This window comes from Cryptomeria japonica, chromosome 3, assembly GCF_030272615.1.
Source record: "Cryptomeria japonica chromosome 3, Sugi_1.0, whole genome shotgun sequence".
Taxonomy (NCBI): Eukaryota; Viridiplantae; Streptophyta; class Pinopsida; order Cupressales; family Cupressaceae; genus Cryptomeria; species Cryptomeria japonica.
The window spans coordinates 690051714-690076078 of NC_081407.1; positions in this window are offsets into that span (position 1 = coordinate 690051714).

The following is a 24365-nucleotide window of genomic DNA, read 5'->3' on the forward strand; positions in this document are numbered from 1 at the left end:
CTACACAAACTCCAGTGGTGTCTTTTGTTCCTGCGACTGCACCTAGTGCAGACAAGGAAAAGGCACCCGTGTTGTCAAAGTTTGTGGCCCACCCTCCCTTTGTGCACCCGATCATGGTCAATGTCCCTCGACCTTATTGATATGAGAAGGAAAGGTGTTTGTCTCATGTTTGTTTGTCATTTCTTTCTCCTTCTTCACAGCCCGTGTTGGCACTCTCTTTTTCTCTAGTTGCCTCAAGCGAAGCAAGGTAGGGCATTGATTGTTGTGAATGTTGTGCCTCTCTCAAATGCACCTCTTGTTTCATCGGTGGGGCCTTCTCCAATCTTCGATAGGGGTTTAGAGGCCTCTCCTATGGAGCATGATGTTCCTAATTCCTCTTGACCTTCGGCTCCCGGTCGTCATCTTCATCGCAATCAGTGTGCGCATGAGCATAAGCGCTATCGGTGAGCCATAACTCAGGAGCATGATGTTGATTTGCAATCTGGTAGTGCATCTTCAACACTCATTCCTATCACATCAGATGTTCCATCTTTTGCATCATCTTTGATATTTCTTCCAGTTGTTTTGGGGCCTATCGATTAACCTCCCCCTAAATAGGTGTAGGTCTTAATCTCTCCTTCCTTGGAGCCACCCCTTATCACCTCGCTACTAGATGTCCCTCCATTGTCTCCGCCTTTGGATATATTTCATACACAGGTGGTGTCTAGTGCTGCTTTGTTTGACCCTCTTGTTTCGCAGCCACTTCTTCATTAGAGTTTTCCTGGGTTCCTTCAACCTACTACGGTTAAGAGGTGGCATGTGCCTCTAGCATAGCATAAACACAAGTTCGAGCAGGGCTCCATTCCAGAGTTTCGTCAATGGAAATCGGCCCCATTATACTCCTCTCCTATCTCTCTATTTTCTTCAATGCCTGTTTATATTCCTATTTTTATTTGTGTGGTTGAGAAGGCCCTACCTTCTCCTGAGTTTGTCACTGCCCCCCTCTTGCTAAGGTTGGCAATTCAGCTCCTATTTCATCTTCTCTACCTGAGTCACCTTCTTCCTCTACCGAGGCATGCTTGTTCAATCTCTCAAGGACATCTCAGCATTGTCAACAATCTTCATGCGATCATTGACCCTTGCCTCTTATGAGCCTGTGGATGTGGATGATGTCATAATCTCGTCCCTTGCCCTCATTGTTGGTGAGGTACCCGGTGTTGTCCTTTTCATTTTTCCGCTTTGGTCTCACCATCCTTCCCCATATGATCTAGATTAGGAGGATGATGACCTAATGGTTGGTGACTTCTAGGGCCCTATCTTTCTTTATCTTTTAGCATAGCATGTTTGCATGATCGTGTTCCCTTGTGCTTGCTTTACATGTTTATTCCCTCCTAGAGGACCCAAGTTACTTCATTGGTGCTTGGAAGTGGGAGTTTGACTATCTTTATCTATTGTGCTCTCCTGGAGGACTCGAGTTACTCTGTAGGTTCTTCGATACAAGGGATTTTATGTTGTAGTATTTTTTCTATATGTTCTCTTCTTCTTCTATCCATTGAATCTTATTTTTTGATATTCAGGGACAATACAAAGCGTTAGGGGCATTTAGGCCTTCTTCCATGTTGACCCAAAAATTATATTTTCTCTTTGTCTTCACTTGCTCTTCTTTAGATCCGAGAACTTTGGCATTATGATAGAACACCCATCTGCAGTTCTATTCCATAGTTTATCCCTTTGCTATGGGTTCTGACACCAAATAATCGGATCCCCATGTTCTCTTGCATCATTGTTGATGTTGTGGGTCTTATGTGTCATTTGTCGAAGATGATAATCCATAGAAACATCTTGCTATGTTGACATGACATGACATTTCTTCTCCTTAGAATGACATGCCTTTCATGCATGCCATTCTAAGGGGGGCTATCATATTTGCATTATCTGCATCTATTTATCTTGGCTTTCTTTTTATCATGTTTGCCTTAGTGAGGGCCAAACCACTTGATCTATTTTATTTATCTTGTCACTTTTTGTGGGGGCCAATATACTACTTATCAAATCGATCTACAATCGCCCAATCACATTACTATCTAGCAATTTTCTATTCATGTCGGCCAAATCTCACCCAATCGCATGACTATCTAGCATTCTTCTATTCATGTTGGCAAACTCTTTCCCTATCATATGGCTATCTAGAATAACACAACTTGCTACCCATACCAATGAAATCTTTTAAATCATTACCCTACTGTATGGCTATCTAGCATAACACACTTTGCTACCCATACTACCACTATCTCTTTTATCATGGAAGCTACTATTACTTATATTTTGTAATAGGGGTTTTCCTCCATTAAGCGGGGTTTGTTCCTATTATGTTATCTTATGTATCATCTATTCAATGTCTGATCACTTTTTTGTCTAACACGTGGGGCTGCAGCTGACGTGTTTATCATAAAAAGGCTTAGAAAAATTTACCTCTATCTCAAGTCATCTAGTTGGGGGCAACTTTGTATTATCAATGAATGTTGATTCCTCTTCGTGTATCTTGATATCATATCTATCTACTTTATCTTTGCATTTCTCGACAAAGATATGCTCAGTAAAGTGGGGGCAAAATGGAATATCGTAAATTACACCCATGCAATTCCGCGTTATGTAAACATCTTCGCTCCAAGTCAACGGAGATCATGCATCATCATATTTGTTCTTTTGTCCACATGGATCACCCTTTCATCTTGAAACTTGTCTTTTATCGACCATGCTGACTAATTGACCATGGGACTCTACCACATTGCAGAGATATCTGCATGTTGTGCTAGCATCCCGCAAATTTGTTAGTCTATAGGTGGCCATTTAAGCATTACGTCTGTGCCCGAAAGAGTTCACAAGGCCTCTGTTCGCGGCCACCAACATCGGGATTAGTCTGGGAGGTTATATCTTTCACATTTATAGCCTTTCTTGGGACTTCTTGATCATTTTGAGATATCTTGAGCCATTCGCATTTGTTCTCTCTTATATTGCACAAGTTTTCTCGCATCTTGAACACCACCATTGTTGAAGCCTCTTGAAGAACTTACACTATTGTCTTCACAAGTGTTGGATGGGAGTCTGCTACCTTCTCTTAATTCATTAGTATATCATTAATCTCTCATTTTAATTTATCCATTCTCTTAATTGTTCATTTCCTTGTCTCTATCATCTTTATTTCCCATCGTTGCTATCATGTGGGTTGTTCGTGGAGGTGGAAACACCAAAATAGGGGTCTGACTGAGGCAAACCTCTAAACACAACCCCCAACATTTTCCTTCTTTCTTGTGTGCAGGTTTATAGTCGTGGGAAGGAGATCATCTTGTGGAAGGCTCCAATTGTGGAATGGTTGTGAGCTTTCCTCATTCTTTTTTTCTCACTTCATTCTAATATTTAGTATTCTATGTTGTTAGCTTAATTTATCATTTTTCATGTTTATTTAAAAAATATAGTCGCATCCATCATTTCCAACGATTTATGTACCTCATTTGTACAAGACGAAAGTGTGTCACGTTGGTGTCCCAATTCCGTGTGCTCGTTGTCGGAACAAAGGCTTAGCAAGATTGTTTGGGAAATCTGTTTGTTAGTCATTTATGTTATTTTGTATTTAGTTTTACTTTTTCATCTCCTGGCTCACCTTTAGCGCTAGTATAAGTGAGGTAGAGTGAAGGTAGGTTTGTCCCTTGAGGTTCATCACTTTGAGGGTGACAAATCCCATCCTCTACAATAACAATTATTAAAAATATTAAATATATGCTTGAAATAACATTTTATATTAAATAAATTATGTTTCCCTCTATCTCTCTTATACTCTCTCTTTTGGACACTATCTCCCTCTATCTATAGGTCTAACTCTCCCGCTATCTTTCCCACCTTACACCTATCTATACCCAGCTCTCCTCATCTCTCTCTCTACCTATGTAGTACCTCTTGTAATAGGTGAAAAATTATGGTTTCCACCACAAGAAGGATTAAAATCGTTAATTTTTACTTAGGGACCTATTACATTCAAAAGAGGGTTGAATCCAATTGATTTACTCACAAACCAACAAAAATAAGGACTAAAAATACTGATTAGATTCAGGGGATAAATTTGTTTGCCCTCTTTTGTGAGTTGAACTGTTGAAATTAGGGTAAAGTGTTGAAAATGAAGGTAAAAACATAGAAACAACAAGCTACAGTCATCGGATTGAGGCACGCACCTGTATTTGAGAAATATAAGCAGATTCAGACCTCATCCTCACAATAGCTCCTAAAATGTCAGGACCGTGGTGAAATTCACCTTAGTCCTTTGAACTTTTCGCACACCAAAGGGGGATTGATTTGTCTTTCTGAATGATGTTGATTCTAAAGATTGCAACTTTGTACCTATTTCCTGCACATAGAAAGAAAGGGAAATAGATTGGGAATAGGGGCTTGCCTAAGTCAAACCCCAATTTAGGAATTAACCTGGATTGAAATATTGCAAATACTGAAATAAATAATGTAAGGATATACCTCAATTCTGCAATGACTGATAATGATGTTTTACTTCTTGAATGTAATCACATATGTTGTATGAAATGGCATGAACATGACAAAACCCTAATCACACACACATTCTTGCATATGAATGATGTAATGTTGCTCCACAATTGATGAATGAAGAGTATAGCCTTGAAGACCTCTAGAGATGCTTGAACACTTGAATTCTTGATGAATATGATTTCGCACTTGTACCCTTGTATCATGATCTTCTTGTCTTTCAAAATGAGAGGGGAAAGCATCCTTATATACTTTCTTGTCAAAAAAAAATGTTAATTTTCCAACATAGGCCGACACGAAGCTAGGTTTCCCTCTCAAAATTGAAAATGCCTAAAGGGTTCAAAATGGGGCCCAAATAGGGAGGAACAAGACATGGCGCCCTGGTTCCAATGAGGACCAAGGCGCCATGCCCTGGTCCTACCCCACTTTAGGGTCGGGAAAAGGGGGCCATGTGGTGTATGAAGTGAAAGCAAGGCTATATTTGCATGATGTAAGCATAATCAAGTCCCAGTTAAGCATTGGGAGACAAACACTAAGGTGAGGGCCCAAAATATGGACTAAATTGTAAGGGAGTACAATTTAGGATGCTACACCTCTAACTCGAGCTCCCTCCCTCCCAACCTCCCTCCTCTCTTAATAGACCCCCCTCTCTCTTTCTCCCCCTAATTACTCTCTCTCTGTCTCTCTCTTCACCTCTCTCCCCATCTCTCCCTCTCTCCCTTTGTTGATAATTTCCCCTCTCCTCCTCTCCTCCTACCCCATAATTACCACAACCTCTCTCTAATTCTCTCTTCCCCCCTTTATTATTGTGTCTATCTCTAACCTCTCCCCCCTCTCCATTTGTTGATACTTCCCTCTCCCTTATCCCCCTCCCCCTAATTACCCCCCCCCCCCCCCGCCTTCTCTCTGTTGATACTTCCCCCTCTCCCCTTCATTTCCTACTTTATTGAGTGAACCCTTTCAATGAATGATTGATACTCATTGGATTCTATGCAAAACACATCAACATAAGCATTTGTCGTATTGTATTTAAGGAGGGTCCTAAACATTAATTATTATCAAACTATCTCATTAGATCTCATTCACATCACATCATGTCAAGAATCAAAGCTTGTGCAAACAAATGTTGTATATTGAATTATGAAATAACATTCTTTAAAACTAAAAGTTTAGAGTTGTGTCTTAGTATTACTTTAGAACAACCTACTAGTTTTGAGTGACACTATTTTTCTTAAAATTGCTTATACCTCCTACATTGTAGCTAGAAATTTGGGCTAAAAGATAAGGTTGAAATAATTTAATTAAATCTATCTAGGTCATAAACCTTACACTTAAACCCTAAAACCTAAAGTTATATTTTAGTTGCAACAATTTTAGATAGAACAATATCACATAAAACTATTCCATTAGCAACAAATGTGGTACTTTCACCCCTTTGTTTCAAAAATATTCTATAGGCCCTAACTTTGATCTTTTTTTTTCTCAAATTAAGAACATTTTTAGGATTATTAAAAGATATCATTTAGTAGTAATATTAGAACATAGATTTTTAATTTTTAAAAAATATTTTAATTAATTTCAAAATTTAATAAAATTAGGAACTTATATAGTCAATGTAAAGAGTTGATTGGAAATTCAAAAAGTATATCATATTTTATTTGAAAAAATTAAGAAAAATATATTACATTGAAAGAAAAAAGGTGTAATTTATTTCTATTTGCATTAAGATAAAAAGTGGAAGCCTACCAAAATTGTTGAGTTTTCTTAACTTTACAATTATAAAATAAAATATTTATTGAGATTAAAAATTATATACCATGCACTAAAGCATCAACCTAATTAAATGGAAAAAGAATTATTGAGAATAAATAGTATAGAAGAAAGTAGGGCCCCTCAACTTCATTTTCTAAACTTTTTTTTCAGCAATTTAAATATAGTGTCAATTTCATTAGATGTAAATAACAATTTAAAAAATATATAAACATAAGTTACTTTAAAATTCTACTGTTTGTTAGTTTACATAATTTTAAAATTCAAAATATATATTTCACTTTTAGATGCTTCAAATTAACAAATTAACAAGTTAGATTTTGTAATGTTGGTAAAAGGTGAATGATGGAGATATCGAGAGGAAAGTTTTTCTTCCCTTCGAGGAGAGATAAAAGTTTCACTTCGGATTTCTCTTCAAACACATTTTTCGCATTACATTGGTAGAATGGGGAAGATTCACTAGATTCAACCTTTAGAGAAAGAGATTGAATTATGAGTGATGATAAGTGAGTCCCCTCTTCTAAGATTGAGATGTGAATTGATTAAATTGTGTACTTATGATCAAGTGTAAAAGTGACAAATATCTAATTATAACTCAAGATAGAAGTGTAGGATGAAGTTGTGCACCTAGATCTGGCAATAATCTGTCGAAATGAAGTAGCCCTATGAATTTGGGGTAAAGTTGTCCGGACCGTGGTGAGAATGTACACGATCCTCTAAAAAATCCACGAAATGAAAAGGGTTTTTCTGCCTCTGTAAATGGAGCCTAAATTCGAAAGCATAATTGCGCACCTGCAACCTACACATAGAAAAGAGAGGGAAAAGTGTCGAGATTGGGGGTTTGCCTTCAAGTCAAACCCCAGTTTTGGAATTAACCAAATGATGAAAGAAAGTACTTGCAAGTAAATGTAAATGAAAGGTTGTAATGTAAATCACCTCAAGGGTGGTTGTGATAGAAATGTTGATATAATTGCTTGTATGAAGTTGAATGTTGGAATGAATCTCCTCTTCAATGGTTGAATCCTTGACTTGAATGCAACATCTAGCCTTGAAGGGAGACTTGAGAATGCTCGATGTTGGAAATGAATACTTGAATGCTCTTGAATTCTTAAATGTGTGATCTCATGTATCTGTGTTATCTCAAAATGGAAGGGGAAATGCAACTTAAATACTTGTCAATTAGGGCTAATTGATTGATTTCCTGTTGCAGGTTGACACTGGGGGAGTCTTCCTGCTCAATGTACAACCTCCAAAGCATATTTGAAAAGGGTCCTGCCCCAAAATGGGGCAGGGGACAGGGGCACCACGCCTCTATCCTATAGGGGTGCCACACCCCTTTCCTACCCTTTTTTTGCAGGACGGGATGCAGTTCAGGCAGTGCGGAGGGCAAGCAAGATGTGATTCTCAGGAGTCGAGCAAGTCTCCAGTCTCCGATTAGGCTTAGGGATTCGAATCATGTGTGTGATGACACTAATATGGTCGACAATTGCAAGGGTCGCAATTTCATGACACTTCATTTAGCCCCCACTTTAGCGGGAGTATAAGCATACGCCAATATTGTCGGTAAAGTACAAGGAAACAAGATTGAAAGACTTCTACCACGTCAAGGAGGCAAGATGCACCAATCCCCCAGTGGATTTAGGATCTTATGACATCGATTGACAAAGTAAAAGGGAAGATTGAGAAGGGAAAACCATGACTGCAAGTAGCAAGGTTCCCCTCACTATGAGTCACGAAAAAGATACCAAGATTATGAAGCAAAGCCAAGTTCACTAAATAATTCTAAGTATCAAAAAGGAAGATTATGAATGGAGTATATGCCCCACGTTAAAGAGATTGTACATGCCTTATCGGAAGTGATTTCTTTAACGTAGGATACACCCAAGAGAGAGAAGAGAGGGAGCACATTATCGCAAGGATTTAGCCCCCAAGTGAGCAATAAACCTAAGGATAATGAACACAAAACACCAAGCACTTTTCCTTGAGGTCAATATGTTATATGATAACCCATGTATATCATATATGTATATGTGCATATAATAATTGTCATTCCCCAAAGAAGGACACTACCTTGGAAGAAAGGGAAGAGCGGATGTATTTCGAGTCAACATGAAAGAGACCAAAAGAGATCTCAATACTTTGCATCGTCCCCAAATAGACACTAAGGGAACAATAGAAGAAAAGAGATACACATAGAAGAATGGTCACAAAAGTGCAAGAAAGGAGAGAGAGAGAGAGAGAGAGAGAGAGAGAAGATCTACAGTGCTAATATTTCTAGTCTAGCACGACATTCGCCTCCTGATCTTGCTAATCACTATTTCAGGAAGGCGAGCAACATGCCAGAGGAGCGACATTGAGCACAGAAGATGGAGCTATCATAAGATCCAAAAAAGGACTATGCTCATGTTGTAAGTCACTTTGTTTGATTCTAGGAGCTAGGATTAGGGTTTGTAAAAATTCAATTGATAAATGTTTGTCCACATCAACATATTCATACTCACTATCAAAAGCATTAGGAGTTGTATTTCCATCATGAATAACATTTTTACCCATTTATTCATCAAATTTTAGAGAAAGAGGAGCAAGAACACGAATAGGAGTAAAACCATCACATGTTTTATGCAACTTATGATTTGGAGATGTAGGTTGAACATCTTGCTTAGGAGAAAAGGGAATCATGTCAACTGTTGCAGTCTTAGGAGATTGAGTATTTTGAGGGACAACTTTATGAGCTCAAACATGGCATCTTCATCGTCGTTCTCTCGCACAATAATTTCATCGAGTCTTAGTGGAAGGCTGGGAAGGAGGAAGAACACTTCAAAAAGTAGGAATGTTTCTCTCCTTGATAGTTGAAGGTTTAGGTTGAGGTATTTTAGGTTGAACAAGAGGAGAAGCGGGCCTCTTCTCTCAATAAGAGGAAGGAGGTGGAACTACACCATATAAAGGAGGAATGTTAGGTGTAGGAAGAAGACTAGGTCCATCATGAGGAGGAGGTACAGGTCTAACCTTAGGAAGAATATTGTTGTTCTTCTTAGGAGAAGGTATAGTCACATCCATAAGAATAGGTTGAAGATCTTCCTTAGGAGGGAGATTAGTTATATCCATGAGGGGAATAACTTCATCTTCAAGTATGATAGGAATGTCAATTGTTGGGGATCTAGGTTGACTTAAGGATAAGATCATATCTTTCTTCCATTTTTTATAAGATTGAAAAAGAGCATCGCTCCTTGATGGAAGAGATTGAAATTGTTTAGGCCAAAAGAAATCAATAGGAACACTAGGGATTCTTTCGGATGGAGGAAATAAACTATGGTTCATGGTTACGATTTCTCCATTGTGAGGAAATTTCATACACTTATGGATTGCAGAAGCAATAGCCTTCATGGAAGATAGCCAAGGATAGACCAACTTCACACGGAATTTTTCAGAAGAATGTATGATAACAAAGTCAACATCCATGGATTTAGTATGAACTTCGATAGGAAGGGTGATAGAGCCAATAATAGGACAAGAGAATCCATCAAATAACTTCACCACTACATTGCAAGCATCATATAGTGGTTTATGCAATCATAAAGTGAAAAGATACTCCTCAGTGATGATGTTAACCATGTTTTAAAATTTGAGTCCTATTTTACAATATTATTGGAGTCTAATCCTAGCTTGGACTCTATTTTCTTATGTAAGAATGATCCCTTATGAGTATGGAGCTTAAATTCACATCTAAGTCTTGTAAGGAGGGTAGCACCTCTTCTCCTTCATTATCTAACATAAATGGCTCATAACGTTGCGAGTAATTATGATTTACAACTTTATCTTCATGAAAGTGGTGCATATCAATTTTGAAAGCATTTTCAACTTGACCTAAAAATAGTGAAAGGTCCAGTCACTTTTTTTTCTTGGCTTTTCCCTATAGTCATTCTTTACCCAAAGATAACCAAACAATATCTCTCACCTTAACTTTATCGTTCCTTTCTATGTTGAAAATCATGTATTATTTTCTCTAATTGTTAATTTTTGTCAAGTTGGATTTTCCTAATCCTCTCAACAAATTTAAATGCTTTCATCATCTTTAGATCTTGTCCTAATTCCCTTTATTTTTGTTCTATATCTATATCAAGTGGACTTGAAGGAGAATACCCCAAGAATGCCTCAAAAGGTGACTAATTTGTGGTAAAATGGATTGCCTTGTTATAAGAGTGTTGAATGTAGAGAAATTATGTATCCCATGTTTTAAGAGTCTTACTATTTTATCCTCTTATGAGTTGCACCAAATCTTAGTTGGTTGCCTCTATTTGGACATCTATTTGTGAGTGAAAAGTGGTACTCTTTATAATAATTGTATCTACTGTGCTTCATAACGTAGACTAAAATTTATAAATATATCTTGTATCTTTTGTATGAAATAATGATTTTAGGAATTTTAAAGAATATCCATTCATTAGCAAAGAACGATTTAGTAATGTTTTCCTTGTGATAATCTTTTTGTGAGGAGTTAGTATGCCAATTTTATTGGATTTGTCAACTACTTTAAGAAAATAATGATGCTCACATATGATCATAGGAAATCCTCATACAAAGTCCATGGAAATCTTTTTCCATGACCTTGTAGGGATAGAAAAAGGAAAGTACATTTGTTCTCTTGGTAAGAGTTTGAGGTCAAATATGCATCTTTGTAATTGAATTGAGACAAAGAAAGATAAATTTGTACATCAAATCCAAACCCTCGAAACTTGTGGTGTCAAGAACAATCGATGGTCATGTTATTTTACCAATTTTAATTGAAATGTGTTGCTTGTACACTAGTCATTGCATAAGAGACAAATTGGTCAAGGTGACTCCACAACAAAGATTAAAAGTGGAAGGCATGCACTTTTCAACCATATGAAAATAAACATTTCATTTGCTAATGGAATTCAATTCTTGAACTTACTAGAAGATAGCTTGTCTCTATTGTAAAATATTATTGACATTGCAAGAAATTAAAAAATGTAGATTATGAAAGTTGTTTCTCCAAGGTTGAGAATGATAAAAAATAGTGGAAATGGTAAAAATAATATGCCACCAAAAATAAATGTCACAAAACAAAAAAAATCTTTTTAAGAGCTTTTATGTAGCCCAAAACACTCCCCTTATGAATCTAGCCATCAAATATTTATGCACCAATAATCTAGTTGTCTTTGCATTCTTAGATTACTATAATATTTTTTCGTCTTTGTATTATCTTGAGTTATCATATCCCTTGGTTTTTTGTCCTTAATAGACTAAGCCATAAATTAATTTATATACGATTATACACATCGAACTACCCAATTTTAAAGTAGACTCCAATTAAAGAGAAACTACACCTTGTATATGTTAGGAAATAATGTAGCAATGCCCAGTTACATTTAATCAATTTCCTACATAATACATGAGAGAAAAGAATGCATACAATCTTACAAAATCACCATTATGAAAAGATCAAATAGACAAGCCACAAAATAACACAAGATATACCCTAGGAAAACCCTAATGAGGGAAACCCCAACCTCCAAAATCATCCATACTCCATCATATTATTCAATAATAAAGCAATATAATGTACTTATGGAGTTACAATGAAGACTCTTGAATCATCAATCCCTCCAATGCATTCTCATGTGTCCAAGCATAATCCACACATCCCATGACATGTTTCACAAATACAATCCTCATAAGGACTCAATACAATGACAACCCAAAAACCACCAACCAACCTTAACCACTAAACATGTGTTTGTTTTTATAGACACAAGTTCACACAAATACAACCAAGCGGTAAAGTAAAACCATGTGAACATAATACCATTGACCCCTCGTTTAATATTGGGTACTATGTTTTCACTTTATAAATATATTTCCCCAATATTAAATAATTAAAATATTATATTACAATGTTACAATACAACTCATTAAGTGGCCCCAAGAATATTCCAAATAGAATTTCTACATGATGCATGTCCATCTAGATTCCCCTAGGTGCAACACACACATAATAAAATAACAAAACATTACAAATATTATGCAAGGTATACAAAACCTTATCCCAACAATATATATTACATGAGGTTATCTTCTGTTTTGGTGACAATATGAACCTTACATGCTAATGTACAAGCATCCTAGGAGGTGTGAAATCCTACATCAACCAAAAATATTTCCTTGATATTTTCATTTTTTGTGCATAATTTCTCTTATGCGCCTTGTTTTTAAAATTTATTTTTGTGTTGTGCATTTTTCTAGTTGGTTGATATGTGCATCTCTTATGCCCTATACACCTTGGTTATGCCTTTGATAACTTCTTTTGTTTTTTCACCTTACAAAATTTTCTCATTGTGCATAGTTTTTTAGTTGTGTTTGGATTTGAACTTGATTTAAGACTTGAGGAGTACCAATTGATCTCTAACTCTCATGTGTTATTGCACAAGTCTTTGGGAAACTTTTGCAATCCTTGGCATTACTACACAAGTTGGCATACTCTTTTATTTTAGATTGTAGTGCATATCCCTATGTAGACTTTGTTTTGCAAATGTGTGCAATGTTGTATTGATCCATACAATACTTTGCATCATGTTCCCATGCAACACAATCCTGAGTTCTAGTTATGAGGATCGCTTGTTCCTAACTTTTCTAGTTGTCACTAGTTCCATGCATTTGATTTTTGATCAAGATGGAGGTGCTACATGGAAAAATTTAGTTAACTTTGATTGAAATTTGAAGAAGCATATTCTTGAATATGAGTTCAACTCCTTGAAGTGACAATTATATATTGATGCTTGGTGAAGTCATTTTCATGTCTTAGATCTCTAGAGAATGCTAAGAGTCACTATGATCAATTACATGAGGATATTGTTTCAAACAATGAAGGGTTGGCAATTTTGGAGGAAAATGTTTGTTCATTGGGTTTGGTATTGCTTGGATAGATTATAAATGAGTATTTTTATAAGTTGGGTGTTTCTTGATGTTGTGTAATTAATGTTGGTTGGTCCAATATTTGTAATGAGCCCATATGTGTGTATTTTTTTGCATTCAATAAGACCTTTATTTCTTACACATTTTTCTATCTTTCTTTGCTTCTATTGTGACTATGTGAAGGTTGATAATTATTTATTTGAATTTTTACAATGTTGCATTGTGTGTGTTGCATTGGGTGTATTAGAACATATGCTTTGGGTCCTAAAATTGAAAGTTGTGTTAGCTCCATAATGTATATGGTGAAAATGGATAACAATAACAATAATATTGAAAGGCTAAATGAATCCAACCACAAAACCCTAGCCTAACAATGAACAAAGATCCACCATAACATATGAAGATTACCTAAGACAATGCAAATAACTCAAAATCACAAAGATTATACCAATCACATGTCCCATAGGGTTTTGATCTCCATTCTTCCTATCTCCATTGATCTTGCTTGATATATTTGCTCTCAGATTTTTATATGCACAAGAGTTCAACAAAGAACGGAATGTGGTTGCAAGTAGGATCGTAGTGTAGCCAAGTTGCATGAAAGATCATTTAGCATGAGTGATTAGGGTTTGACAATGAAGGAAGCATCTTCTTAAATAGAAGACACAATATGAAATGGAGGGTTAAGATTGAGAGGTGTAAAAAGAGAGGTCGGCTAGGATTAGAGGGTAGGTAAAAGAAATACCAAAATAATGAAAGAGGTAGTTAGTGTAGGAATTAAGAGATGAATGACATGTGTCATGTGTAGAAAAAGATAATGAATTAATTAAATAAATAAAGATTTATTTAATTAATAGAAGAAATAGGACAATTAAATAAATAAAATATTTATTTAATTTAGAAAAGGGATAATTTAAATAAATAAATGTATTTATTTAAATGAGAAATAAGGCTAGAAGAGGATAAATGAATTAATTAAATAAATAAGGATTTATTTAATTAATAGAAGAATTAGGCTTAGATAATTAAATAAATAAAATATTTATTTAATTAAACTGGACAATTTTGGGTGTCTACATTTTGCCCCTCTTTGAGACAATGCGGCTTGTCGCGTTGTTTCAAAGAAGATAAGATGAACTGATACAGAGTTGCCCCAGAATGGGAATAATATGCCCCCTCGAGAGATTGGATAAAAATGTCTGAAAAGATTGCAGACAATCTCTCGATAAGAAAGAAAGGCTAGAATGGATTGACCGGATAAAGTGACAAAGTCACAGGAGGAAGAATACTGACTCGGGAAATGAAGGCAAGGGCTAGGGTAGGCTATAAGATAGACCACGGGCAAAAGACATCCTCATTGTCATCTACACCCTCACGAGATCACAGTGCAGAGCGAGAAAAGAGCAGCAGCAGTCAGCAGTGATGGCCTTCGTACACAGATTCGACCGTGTTCGCCGATTTCAGAGGCCAGCAGAGGCAGGAGAGCCGGTAAGTACCACCAAACCTCCTCGTACTTTGACGCATTTGCTTTTTTGTCATTAATGCATAGTAGGTAGCAATAAATGTGCTTAGGAATAGCGCACAAAAAAGTGCAAAAACGTGCAACCGCGTCTGTGTCGGTGCCAGGCGCGTCTGTGTCCGCCAAGCGCGTCTGTGTCGGTTCCAGACGCGTTTACGTCTGGGACCGCGTTTGTGCTTGATGCAGGCGCGTTTGTGAATTTCAAACACATTTATGTTCCAAAGTCGCGTCTGTGCATGATGTAAGCACGTTTATGTCAAACAGGCGCGTCTGCGTTGTGGAGGCGCGCTTGTGCAGGCTAGAGGTACGTTTGTGAGTTATAAACGCGTTTGTGTGTAAAAATGCATGGTTTTGGTCTTCTAGGTCAAATCAGCAGTTCTGTGATGAACATACGCTGTCGATTGGATAAGCTGCTAAGAGGATACACTCAAACAGGTCCTCTAGGAAGACTTAGGATAGATCAAGGCACTTTGTGATGAACAGGGAGTACCAGGATAGAGTACTTTGTGATGAACAGGGAGTACCCAAAGGATGAGCAGCACTTTGTGATGAACAGGGAGTGCTAAATGTGAATAACACTTTGTGATGAACAGGGAATGTCACACATGTAGTACTTTATGATGAACAGGGAGCACTACTAGGATAAATAGCAACACTTTGTGATGAATAGTGAATGTCACTAGGATAGATAACCATATGCATTTAGATAGCAAGTAGCATTTTGTGATAAACAGTGAATGCCACGATAACTGACATGATTGATTGTTTGACTGCAGGAGTATTTGCCTATGTTAGAGTCACGGGAGAGATTCCCGTCCACATAGAGATTGCGACCAGAGTTGTCGTTTGAGGATAGAGCTGCTATTGAGGAGATGGGCCTTAGACACGTGCTGTATGTGCCTGAGTTTCGGGAAAACATGGGTTTGCTAACTACACTGGCGGAGAGATGGCACTCTGAGATTTGTACATTCCACTTGCCGATGGGGGAGATGACAGTGACCCTCGAGGATGTCTATAGGATATTACACATATCGATCGATGGAGAGCTGATCCCATATGATCGAGATGGAGACAGAGAGGCGCTGAGACGGGTGTTCCAGGATCCCGATCTAGAGATGAGAGCAGGGCATGTGGCATGGGATACCATGACCACGACAGGGTTAGCCTTGCCAGCTGTGATCGGAGGAGCCATCAGTGGGTTCTTGTGTCCGGACAGAGCAACACGGGGGTTGGCAGTTGGTTGGGGAGGAGCACTGGAGACATTGGTGACTGAGCACACCAGATATGCATGGGGTCCATGTGTCCTGGCACATCTATATTATGAGCTGCATCAGTTCGTCTACCATGGATCAGTGGGACTGGGTTGCGGAGTGACACTGCTACAGGTGTGGGCATATGAGCATCTGCCGATCACACGGCCTATACACTTCAGAGGCAGGGGTCATGGATGGAGCTTTGTACATCTCTATGATATGATTACGTCACAGCCTCGGATTGGCAGGGTAGAGCACTGGAGGCATGTGATAGATGACATTGATGTAGTCATCTGGAGGCTGTACCTAAGGTGTGAGGAGTGGGAGGATGACGCAGTGGAGCTGCCGTATACTTTCAGGAGCAGATATCTGATTGGGCGGACGCCCTACATACTGGAGAGACAGCTGGTGGACAGGGTTGGCAGACAGTTTGGCAGGATCCAAAGGATGCCACGAGGCTCGGGTATGTATGCCCGCACAGTCAGGGATCAGGGGCAGTTCGGGCCATTATTATCATATGATCAGGTCGTCACACAGCTGGCAGAGATGATGCCACTACCCTGGGATATGTGGCCGGAGATTGAGGATGCAGGTATGGATGCAGAGTACTCTGCATATTGGGCAGAGCATCCGTTTCCACGGTTGACAGATCCGGGAGAGCTGCTAGAGGGAGAGGTTGGAGGAGATGATGATGATGATGGTGGAGGTGATGGAGGTAGGGGCCGACGGAGGCGGAGGGGAGTAGTGGGGGAGAGGAGGGTGGCACCTCAGAGGGAGGGGAGACAGGAAGGACCAGCCCAGGTGGTGAGGGGTCGCGATGGATTGCCCCTGCAGGTACCAGCAGCACAGGGTCCTAGAGCACAGGGACCTAGACAGGGACAGGTACAGGGACAGGTGCCAGTACAGGCACAGGGACAAGGTCAGAGACAGGTGCAGGTACCCAGGCATGCGCAGAAACAAGTACTGGTTCAGGCACCGAGATAGGTACAGGGGGAGGTACAGGGGTAGGCACCCGCAGAGGGAGAGCCACAGGCAGAGGCAGAGGGTGGGGACCCACAGGAGGATGAGCTGCTAGAGCTAAGGGAGATCTGCCAGGGCCAAGCAGACGAGATCCAGGAGTTGGAGTGGGAGAGGGATCGTCTCAAGATCAGGCTCAGGGACACTGAGCGGGAGAGGGATCAGGCTATCCAGCGCTACACTGAGGCTGAGATAGCTCTGAGGGCAGGGAGGCAGGCGGCAGAGGACGCAGGGGTAGGCTACGCATATGTCTTGCGAGTCGGAGAGAAGATAGGTTACTGGAGGGACCTCTACTATGGTGCAGTGCTAGCAGATCAGCGAGCGAGGAGCTTCCATAGACCATCGCGGACAGTGACGGCTACGGGAGGGAGTCGGAGGAGGCAGGCATCTAGTGGTGGGGTCATGGGTCCTCCACCACCACCAAACAGGCAGGGTGATCCTGGAGCGGGTCCTTCTACAGCTCAGCGTCCATCGAGGCCAAGCGGCTCCGAGGGAGGGAGTTCATCATAGCCATAGAGGGCTCCCCTTTGTATCAGTATATGTACCATTTTTGTATTGTAGACACCTGTGGGTGATTTTGTAGCCATATGATTTTTTTGACATCATTGTATCATGACACATTTGATTATATATGAGAGATGATCCATTTTTGCGGCAGCTATATGCATGTGTACCTTATGTGATGAAATGTTCTTATGTGATACATGTTTTATGATATGGATGCTTATATGATATGATGCAATGCAATATATTTTTGTTCTTTTATGTTTTATATGTGATGCATGATGCAAATGTGAATGTATGTAATGCAAATGAATATGATAATGCAAATGATTATTTACATAATGAAAATGTAAGATGTGCTAACATGTGTTGTATGCAGGATGTGCTGCAGTTGTGATATCTATATGTATGTATAAAATGCTTATATGTGGTGATGCAGGTGTAAACTACATGAAATGCAAATGTTTTTGGTGTGTCATTATACTCAGTCATGTGATAGCGGGCTACGCGGACTCGAGAAGGACAATGGAAGTCAATCAAGAAAGAGGGATGGAAGATAGAAGATATGAACGTGAAAGAGCTTCTTGTGCGTTATCATCATTGAGCTTTATTATGGCAAAATAGGTTATGACAATCTAGGCATTGGTTCGACCCAGAAAGTCATTGTACCTGTTTGCATGGAGATAAGACAGTCACAAACAAGGAATGCCCCAGTTCATACTAGACTCACAGTGTCCTCATATCCTTGGACAAGTCATAGCATTACTAAAAGACAATCCACAGACAGCAAACAAAATAGGTGACGATACCCCATCCTCGCCTTTCTAGTCAAAGACATCCTGGAGATAGAATCTCTAGTCAGAGACATCCTGGAAAAACTAAAAGACATGTCACCAAAAAGATAAAATCAAGAGAAAGCCAAGACTCGACACCAACATCCACTGTAGTCCTCAAGTTTAGTGTCTCTTGTCACTTGTATAAGTCATGTTTGACTGTGGTCACAATGTTCACTTTCACAAAAAGGATAGATTAACACTGAACCATAATGTTGTCTGAGTCTGTTGACAGATTTGATTTTGTTGAGGCCCATTGTCACTGTTGTGTCTCATCTGAAACTGACTGAATCCATGAAACTGATACTTTATTGCGGAGAAGACAAAACTTTATTGCGGATCTTCAATGCAAATGTTGCTTTATTGCGGATTATGCGCGAATAGACTTGAAGGAAGCTGAAAGAAACTGTACTCCTCGAAACATGTGATGTCCTTAGTTCCACACCCATCACTAGACGTAGGATTGGCCGTAGTCACAGATAGAATCTGATTTATTATGGATGGAAAGGAAGTGAAAAGGGAGGGTTTATTGTGAATGGCTAACCAATCATAGGTAGATCAATAACAAGCCATGGTGGGAATGAGTAAGTTTACTATGAGTGAATAGGTTGTGAGTGTGTGCAAAGTGAAGGATGAAAGAGAATCCTGAAGGAGAGAGGAGCAAAGTCTCTACACATGGCGCTGGTGACCCAGTTTTCACCATGGTACTTGCCCAGGGCGCCACCGAAGTGGTTTTCACCATTGGACGAAATTATTTCTCTTTACTTTTTTCGATTTTTCAATTTTTTTGTGTCACAAGGCGCCTGTTTGTCAGGTTTTCACCAAGTAACGATTTTTTTGTTTTATAATTTTTTTGTATTTTTGAATTTTTTTTATTTTTTTGTATTTTTGAATTAGGATGTTCCGAAGAGCTATGTGTAGAACCTGCGAAGATACATGTTGTTGATAGGATCCTCCAAAGATTCACCTTCTGTAGTTGAACGCTGATATGCCCCAGATCCATATATCGCTGTGATGATGTAAGGACCAAGCCAGTTTGGTTCGAACTTGCCCTTCTTATCTCTATCTTGCTGATTCTTGGGGTTTTCTCTGAGGACTAAGTCACCTACCTCAAATGTGCGAGGCTTGACTTTGTGATTGTAGCTGCGACTCATTCTTTGTTGGTAAGCCTTGAGATGATTAAAAGCAGTGTGTCTTCGTTCATCCAGCAGTTCTAGTTCGTGTAAGCGAGAGACCCTGTAATCTTCATCGTTGATTATGTTTCTCAAAGAGACCTGTAAAGAAGGTAACTCGACCTCAATAGGCAAGATGGCTTCAGCGCCGTAGACAAGTGAGTAGGGTGTAGCTCCTGTAGGTGTGCGGACACTTGTACGATAGGCCCAAAGTGCAGGATTGAGTTGGATATGCCAGTTACGGCCAGCGTCGTCGACTGTCTTTTTGAGGATTTTAAGAATTGTTTTGTTAGACGCCTCAACTTGGCCATTACCTTGGGGGTAATATGGTGTGGAGAAACGATGAGAGATATGGAAGCGCTCACAGAGTTCACGAACATCCTGATTTTTGAAGGGACGCCCGTTATCAGTGATAATGGAAGTGGGAATACCATATCGGCAAATGATGTAGTTCAGGATGAAGGTCGCAATTTGTTTCCCTGTAACTTGTGTGAGAGGTACAGCTTCAATCCATTTTGTGAAATATTTTGTGGCTGTGATAATGAATTTATGACCATTGGAAGAAGGAGGGTGAATCTTGCCTATGAGATCGAGTCTCCACTGACAAAAGGGCCAAGGAGATGCAAGTGGTTGTAGTTCTTGTGCTGGTGCATGTATTAGGTCTCCATGAATTTGACACTGCTTACACTTCTTGACAAACTGATATGAGTCTCTTTCCATAGTGGGCCAGTAATATCCAGTCTTGATGAGTTTCTTGGCCAAGGTAGGACCACTAGTATGCGGACCACATATCCCTTCATGCACTTCACGTAACGCAATCTGAGCTTCGTCGTTGTCTAAACATCTAAGAAGAGTGCCATCTAGACCTCATCGGTATAGGATATCGGCTAGAATGACGTATCGAGAAGATTGGCGAATAAAAGTGCGGCGTTGGTTGTTCGATAGGTCAGGAGGTAAGATATTGTCGTGAAGGTATGCGAATATGGAACCATATAACTGGGATTCGGGACCAACAACGCATATCATTTTAGTAGGAGTGATCTCGTATGAGGGAATCAACAGGTTGTCTACCAGGAACTCATAGCAGGTCTCATTTTGTGGTAGATCAATCAACGAAGCAATTGTAGCCATGGCGTCTGCAGCACGATTCTGCTCTCTTGGTATCTGCTCAAAATCTATCTTTATGAAGTGTTGTTTCAAATCATCTACCAGTTGTTTGTAAGGCATTAGTTTTTCATCTTTTGTTTGGTAATCATCAGTTGCTTGACGGATGACGACTTGAGAATCCCCAAAAACACGAAGTTCTTGGATCTTCCATTGAACTGCAATTCGTAATCTAGTTGTTAATGCCTCATATTCCGCTATATTGTTGGTGCAAAGAAATGATATGCGGTATGATTTTGGTATAGAATCGCCCTGAGGAGTTATAAAGAGAATACCAGCTCCTGCCCCATGCTGTGTGTATGAGCCGTCAAAGTATAATTGCCATGGCTTTGCATGTGATATTGTTAGAATGGATTCATCTGGAAATTCTGACTGTAGAGGAACATCATCTATCATGGGAGCATCTGCTAATTGATCCGCGATTGCTTGTCCTTTTATTGCTTTTCGGTCCACGTACTCGATGTCGAATTCACTCAGAATCATTACCCACTTGGCCAGTCGTCCAGTAAGTGTAGCTTTGTTGAGAAGATATTTTAGTGGATCAATTCTTGCAATCAACTTAGTTTTGTGAGTGAGCATATAATGTCGTAATTTCTGTGAAGCAAAGACCACAGCGAGACATGCACGCTCGATTGGTGTGTAGTTTAGCTCATATCCCACCAATGTGCGACTTATATAGTATACTGCTTTTTCCTTGCCGTCAACTATTTGTTGTGCTAGGAGTGCCCCCAGTGCTGTTGGAGTAGCTGATATGTATAGTAGCAAAGGCTGATCTGGAATTGGTGGCATCAAAACTGGTGGATTCAAAAGATAGTCTTTGAGCGTCTGAAAAGCTTGTTGACAGTTCTCATCCCATTTGAACTTGATGTTTTTATGTAGCAGGTGCTGAAAAGGATTACACTTATCTGCAAGTTGTGCTATGAATCTTCGTATAGACTGGAGTCTCCCTTGTAAGGATCAAAGTTGACTGATATTCCTGGGTGGCGGCATGTCCAAGATAGCCTTGACTTTTGCTGGATCGACTTCAATTCCTCTTTTAGACACAATGAATCCTAGGAGCTTCCCGGAGGTTACCCCAAAGACACATTTCTTAGGGTTTAATCTGACCTTGTATTTTTTCAACCGATCAAAGACGACTGAAAGTATGTCCAAATGTATATCTCTGTCTATTGATTTTTCCAAGAGATCGTCAACATAATCTTCCACGGTTATGTGCATGAGATCATGAAAGATAGTGGTCATTGCTCTTTGATATGTAGCACCTGCATTTTTCAGCCCAAAGGGCATGACATTCCAACAGAAAGTTCCCCATGGACAAGTGAATGATGTTTTATGTTGATCTTCAGGTGTAATCCTGATTTGATTATAACCAGAGAATCCGTCCATTAAAGATAACATTTCGTGACCTGCTGTAAGATCAACGATTAAGTCGATGTTTGGTAATGGGAAGTCATCTTTCGGACAAGCTTTGTTGATGTCTCTGAAATCTGTACATATTCGGATGTTGCGATCTGGTTTACTGACAGGCACTAAATTGGAGATCCATTCGGGATAATCAATTGGGCGTATGAATCCGACATCCAATAATTTCTCCAGCTCTGCTTTAACTAGTAATGCCACTTGCGGATGCATTTTCCTTAGTTTCTGTTTCACTGGCTTTGCCCCCGGTTTGACTATCAAATGGTGCATTACCAAATCCGGATCCAGTCCAGGCATATCAGCGTATGACCATGCAAAGTTGATTTGTCGTTCCTTGAAGAAGCTTATGAATTTTGCCCTCTCAGACTTTGTCAATGATTGACCCAGAAATATGTTGTGTGGAACCTCTTCTGTACCAATGTTTGTCTTTATAGTCTCCTCTACCAACATGGATGATTTTTCCTCATATGATGCTGGGAGAATGTCGAGCCTTCCATCTTCGGGTGCCTCAGAGAGGTTTTCGCCCTCAGATACGTCCTTTCTTTTTACTTTTTTGGGATCAGACAGTGCCACAGTGTGGTTTTCGCCATAAGATCCTTGTTTTGTTCTTATTTTCACATTTTTGCGACTGGAAGGTCCGACACCCTCACCAAAATATGCCATGTTGTTGAGTTCTATGATGTATCCTGCTTTGTGGTCTCCAAGGGGAAGATCATCTCGTATGCCAAGATAGTCGATAATAGCTTCGTCATTTTGAAATGTATCAAATTGTGCTGATCCTTCATAATCTCAGTCAATGAGTTGGGGATGAACAAGGGGAAGATCTTTAATGTTTTCAGAGTTTGCAGGGCGAATAGTGAAGATGTGGTTATATTCGGGTATATCGAGGTAATCGTCGAGGTCATCGATGGCACTCTCCTCATCTGTTTCGATCGTGAGCGAATCCAAATTGTCATCACTAGTAGCGCCTTCCGGGACAGGTGTCCTCATCCTATGTGATTTCGACCTAGAACCTTGAAACGAAGACTGTGCGGGATCCTTATGAGTTGTTTCTCGACCAACGCTGAATTTTTTGTAAAATTCCTCCTCTCCTGTGGATTCATCTAGCTCTCTGAATGTCTCGGTGAGCTCATAGTCACTGGAGGATTTGTCTGAACCCCATTCCCATTCGTTGGAATCTGTGGAATAGTAATTCTCTTGTTGAATTTCAGCAACTTTGATTTGTGATGCCTCTTTTATCCTTTTAGTATGGGTCTTGGAAGTCAGGAAACCAAGTCCCTTTGAGCGCTCCCTTCTTACAGTCAATTCAGGTTGTAAGGGCTCCATGACGTCTTCTTTGTGTAACCCGAGAGGGCTTTTTCCATCATACCCGAATCTTTGTAGAATCTTGAAGCCTTTGCCATAGTTCTCACAGGGTATATTGATCTGATCATATGTGTCCTCTTCAATGTCTTTATAGAGCATTTTGTATAAATTTTCCTCTTCTAGTTCGCCCCATCTTTGAAAGGTAGTAGGATCCCATTTGAGTATCATGATGGAGATTTGCTTGTTAGGATGTGGCCTTCCATATTCTTTTGGAGAACTCATGACCTGTCGTAAAAACATTGTCTGATTCAAAGTGTATTCTCCCATGCCTTTGTCTTGAAATTTGCCTTTAAGTTCACCTTGTCTTGAGGTTGAAGGTTTCAATGACTCAGGATCAATGTATGTCGAGGAAGGAGTAGCCTCACGATTACTGGGAATGATGGTCTCAATATGTGATCTCAAGTTATTGCAATATATGAACGGATTTGGATCACCGTTGACTGTTACCTCGACTCCATTATGAGGAAACTTAATGCATTGATGATATGTTGATAGGACTGCCCTCATTTCATGAATCCAAGGACGTCCTAGCAATATGTTGTATGTGAGATCTAGATCTAGGACTTGACAAACCACATCCTTTGTGACTGGCCCAATTCTTAGCGGTAAGGTGACTGTGCCCTTGGATGAGCGCTCTTCATCATCATAGGCCTTGATGGTGATTTGATTTGTAGAATTCATAGCCTTGTCAGAATATCCCAATTGTTTAATGGTGCTCAAGGTACAAATGTTTAGACCTGCTCCTCCATCTATCAAGACTCGCTTTATTCGATGTTTGTGTATAAAGGCTTCAACATGTAAAGGTGCATTATGAGGCTGACTTACGGAGGCGTCATCGGCTTCTGTGAACGTAAGGGAATGCGGAATGGAAAGGTATCCCACCATGGCT